Source organism: Salmo salar, chromosome 27 (assembly GCF_965601325.2).
Source record: "Salmo salar chromosome 27, fSalSal1, whole genome shotgun sequence".
In the NCBI taxonomy this organism is placed as follows: domain Eukaryota; kingdom Metazoa; phylum Chordata; class Actinopteri; order Salmoniformes; family Salmonidae; genus Salmo; species Salmo salar.
Genome location: NC_138317.1, coordinates 47642501 through 47647500, shown reverse-complemented (window position 1 = coordinate 47647500; position 5000 = coordinate 47642501). Strand labels below are relative to the sequence as shown.

General features: G+C 56.8%; 1 protein-coding gene across 1 annotated transcript in view; it reads right to left on the bottom strand.

The window, feature by feature from the left end:
• Nucleotides 1–5000, bottom strand: part of LOC106589161 (uncharacterized) — a 36472-nt gene that overhangs the window by 16375 nt on the left and 15097 nt on the right. The window lies entirely within an intron of this gene.

The following is a 5000-nucleotide window of genomic DNA, read 5'->3' as shown; positions in this document are numbered from 1 at the left end:
GCTGCAGTATGAGAGGTTGAACCTGAACCAGCTGCAGTATGAGGGGATGCAGTATGAGAGGTTGAACCTGAACGAGCTGCAGTATGAGGGGCTGCAGTATGAGGGGCTGCTGTATGAGGGGCTGCTGTATGAGGGGCTGCTGTATGAGGGGCTGCAGTATGAGAGGTTGAACCTGAACCAGCTGCAGTATGAGGGGATGCAGTATGAGAGGTTGAACCTGAACGAGCTGCAGTATGAGGGGCTGCAGTATGAGGGGCTGCAGTATGAGGGGCTGCTGTATGAGGGGCTGCTGTATGAGGGGCTGCAGTATGAGGGGCTGCAGTATGAGAGGTTGAACCTGAACCAGCTGCAGTATGAGGGGCTGCTGTATGAGGGGCTGCAGTATGAGGGGCTGCAGTATGAGGGGCTGCTGTATGAGGGGCTGCAGTATGAGAGGTTGAACCTGAACCAGCTGCAGTATGAGGGGCTGCAGTATGAGGGGCTGCAGTATGAGGGGCTGCTGTATGAGAGGTTGAACCTGAACCAGCTGCAGTATGAGAGGCTGAACCTGAACCAGCTGCAGTATGAGGGGCTGCAGTATGAGGGGCTGCAGTATGAGGGGCTGCAGTATGAGGGGCTGCAGTATGAGGGGCTGCTGTATGAGGGGCTGAACCTGAACCAGCTGCAGTATGAGAGGTTGAACCTGAACCAGCTGCAGTATGAGGGGCTGAACCTGAACCAGCTGCAGTATGAGGGGATGCAGTATGAGAGGTTGAACCTGAACCAGCTGCAGTATGAGGGGCTGCTGTATGAGAGGCTGAACCTGAACCAGCTGCAGTATGAGAGGTTGAACCTGAACCAGCTGCAGTATGAGGGGCTGCTGTATGAGAGGTTGAACCTGAACCAGCTGCAGTATGAGGGGCTGCTGTATGAGGGGCTGCAGTATGAGAGGCTGAACCTGAACCAGCTGCAGTATGAGAGGTTGAACCTGAACCAGCTGCAGTATGAGGGGCTGCTGTATGAGGGGCTGCAGTATGAGGGGCTGCAGTATGAGAGGTTGAACCTGAACCAGCTGCAGTATGAGGGGATGCAGTATGAGAGGTTGAACCTGAACCAGCTGCAGTATGAGAGGTTGAACCTGAACCAGCTGCAGTATGAGGGGATGCAGTATGAGAGGTTGAACCTGAACCAGCTGCAGTATGAGGGGCTGCTGTATGAGGGGCTGCAGTATGAGGGGCTGCAGTATGAGGGGCTGCTGTATGAGGGGCTGCTGTATGAGGGGCTGCAGTATGAGAGGTTGAACCTGAACCAGCTGCAGTATGAGGGGATGCAGTATGAGAGGTTGAACCTGAACGAGCTGCAGTATGAGGGGCTGCAGTATGAGGGGCTGCTGTATGAGGGGCTGCTGTATGAGGGGCTGCTGTATGAGGGGCTGCAGTATGAGAGGTTGAACCTGAACCAGCTGCAGTATGAGGGGATGCAGTATGAGAGGTTGAACCTGAACGAGCTGCAGTATGAGGGGCTGCAGTATGAGGGGCTGCAGTATGAGGGGCTGCTGTATGAGGGGCTGCTGTATGAGGGGCTGCAGTATGAGGGGCTGCAGTATGAGAGGTTGAACCTGAACCAGCTGCAGTATGAGGGGCTGCTGTATGAGGGGCTGCAGTATGAGGGGCTGCAGTATGAGGGGCTGCTGTATGAGGGGCTGCTGTATGAGGGGCTGCTGTATGAGGGGCTGCTGTATGAGGGGCTGCTGTATGAAGTGAACGAGCTGCAGTATGAGGGGCTGCTGTATGAGGGGCTGCAGTATGAGGGGCTGCTGTATGAGGGGCTGCAGTATGAGGGGCTGCTGTATGAGGGGCTGCAGTATGAGGGGCTGCTGTATGAGGGGCTGCAGTATGAGGGGCTGCTGTATGAGGGGCTGCAGTATGAGGGGCTGCTGTATGAGGGGCTGCTGTATGAGGGGCTGCAGTATGAGGGGCTGAACCTGAACAGCTGCAGTACGAGGGCTGCAGTATGAGGGGCTGCAGTATGAGGGGCTGCTGTATGAGGGGCTGCTGTATGAGGGGCTGCTGTATGAGGGGCTGCTGTATGAGGGGCTGCTGTATGAGGGGCTGCTGTATGAGGGGCTGCAGTATGAGGGGCTGCAGTATGAGGGGCTGCAGTATGAGGGGCTGCTGTATGAGGGGCTGCTGTATGAGGGGCTGCAGTATGAGGGGCTGCTGTATGAGGGGCTGAACCTGAACCAGCTGCGTATGAGGGGCTGCAGTATGAGGGGCTGCTGTATGAGGGGCTGCTGTATGAGAGGTTGAACCTGAACCAGCTGCAGTATGAGGGGCTGCAGTATGAGAGGTTGAACCTGAACGAGCTGCAGTATGAGGGGCTGCTGTATGAGGGGCTGCTGTATGAGAGGTTGAACCTGCTGCTGTATGAGGGGCTGCTGTATGAGGGGCTGCAGTATGAGGGGCTGCTGTATGAGGGGCTGCTGTATGAGGGGCTGCTGTATGAGGGGCTGCAGTATGAGGGGCTGCAGTATGAGGGGCTGCTGTATGAGGGGCTGCAGTATGAGAGGTTGAACCTGAACGAGCTGCAGTATGAGGGGCTGCTGTATGAGAGGTTGAACCTGAACCAGCTGCAGTATGAGGGGCTGCAGTATGAGAGGTTGAACCTGAACGAGCTGCAGTATGAGGGGCTGCTGTATGAGAGGTTGAACCTGAACCAGCTGCAGTATGAGGGGCTGCTGTATGAGAGGTTGAACCTGAACCAGCTGCAGTAAGGGGCTGCAGTATGAGGGGCTGCTGTATGAGGGGCTGCAGTATGAGGGGCTGCTGTATGAGGGGCTGCAGTATGAGGGGCTGCAGTATGAGGGGCTGCTGTATGAGGGGCTGCTGTATGAGGGGCTGAACCTGAACCAGCTGCTGTATGAGGGGCTGCAGTATGAGGGGCTGCTGTATGAGGGGCTGCTGTATGAGGGGCTGCAGTATGAGGGGCTGCTGTATGAGGGGCTGAACCTGAACCAGCTGCTGTATGAGGGGCTGCAGTATGAGGGGCTGCAGTATGAGGGGCTGCTGTATGAGGGGCTGCTGTATGAGGGGCTGCTGTATGAGGGGCTGCAGTATGAGAGGCTGCAGTATGAGAGGTTGAACCTGAACGAGCTGCAGTATGAGGGGCTGCTGTATGAGGGGCTGCAGTATGAGAGGCTGCAGTATGAGAGGTTGAACCTGAACGAGCTGCAGTATGAGGGGCTGCAGTATGAGAGGTTGAACCTGAACGAGCTGCAGTATGAGGGGCTGCTGTATGAGGGGCTGCAGTATGAGAGGCTGCAGTATGAGAGGTTGAACCTGAACCAGCTGCAGTATGAGGGGCTGCTGTATGAGGGGCTGCAGTATGAGAGGCTGCAGTATGAGAGGTTGAACCTGAACGAGCTGCAGTATGAGGGGCTGCAGTATGAGAGGTTGAACCTGAACGAGCTGCAGTATGAGGGGCTGCAGTATGAGGGGCTGCAGTATGAGAGGCTGCAGTATGAGAGGTTGAACCTGAACGAGCTGCAGTATGAGGGGCTGCAGTATGAGAGGCTGCTGTATGAGGGGCTGCTGTATGAGGGGCTGCAGTATAGTATGAGGGGTTGAACCTGAACCAGCTGCAGTATGAGGGGCTGCAGTATGAGGGGCTGCAGTATGAGGGGCTGCTGTATGAGGGGCTGCAGTATGAGGGGCTGCTGTATGAGGGGCTGCAGTATGAGGGGCTGCAGTATGAGGGGCTGCTGTATGAGGGGCTGCTGTATGAGGGGCTGAACCTGAACCAGCTGCTGTATGAGGGGCTGCAGTATGAGGGGCTGCTGTATGAGGGGCTGCTGTATGAGGGGCTGCAGTATGAGGGGCTGCTGTATGAGGGGCTGAACCTGAACCAGCTGCTGTATGAGGGGCTGCAGTATGAGGGGCTGCAGTATGAGGGGCTGCAGTATGAGGGGCTGCTGTATGAGGGGCTGCTGTATGAGGGGCTGCTGTATGAGGGGCTGCTGTATGAGGGGCTGCTGTATGAGGGGCTGCTGTATGAGGGGCTGCTGTATGAGGGGCTGCTGTATGAGGGGCTGCAGTATGAGGGGCTGCAGTATGAGGGGCTGCTGTATGAGGGGCTGCTGTATGAGGGGCTGCTGTATGAGGGGCTGCTGTATGAGGGGCTGCTGTATGAGGGGCTGCTGTATGAGGGGCTGCAGTATGAGGGGCTGCAGTATGAGGGGCTGCAGTATGAGGGGCTGCAGTATGAGGGGATGCTGTATGAGGGGATGCTGTATGAGGGGATGCAGTATGAGGGGCTGCAGTATGAGGGGCTGCTGTATGAGGGGCTGCAGTATGAGGGGCTGCAGTATGAGGGGCTGCTGTATGAGGGGCTGCAGTATGAGGGGCTGCTGTATGAGGGGCTGCAGTATGAGGGGCTGCAGTATGAGGGGCTGCAGTATGAGGGGATGCAGAATGAGGGGCTGCTGTATGAGGGGCTGCTGTATGAGGGGCTGCTGTATGAGGGGCTGCTGTATGAGGGGCTGCAGTATGAGGGGATGCAGTATGAGGGGATGCAGAATGAGGGGCTGCTGTATGAGGGGATGCAGAATGAGGGGCTGCTGTATGAGGGGCTGCTGTATGAGGGGCTGCAGTATGAGGGGCTGCAGTATGAGGGGCTGCAGTATGAGGGGCTGCAGTATGAGGGGATGCAGTATGAGGGGATGCAGTATGAGGGGATGCTGTATGAGGGGATGCTGTATGAGGGGCTGCTGTATGAGGGGCTGCTGTATGAGGGCTGCTGTATGAGGGGCTGCTGTATGAGGGGCTGCTGTATGAGGGGCTGCTGTATGAGGGGCTGCTGAATGAGGGCTGCTGTGAGGGGCTGCTGTATGAGGGGATGCTGTATGAGGGGATGCTGTATGAGGGGATGCTGTATGAGGGGCTGCAGTATGAGGGGCTGCAGTATGAGGGTCTGCTGTATGAGGGATGCTGTATGAGGGATGCTGTATGAGGGGCTACTGTATG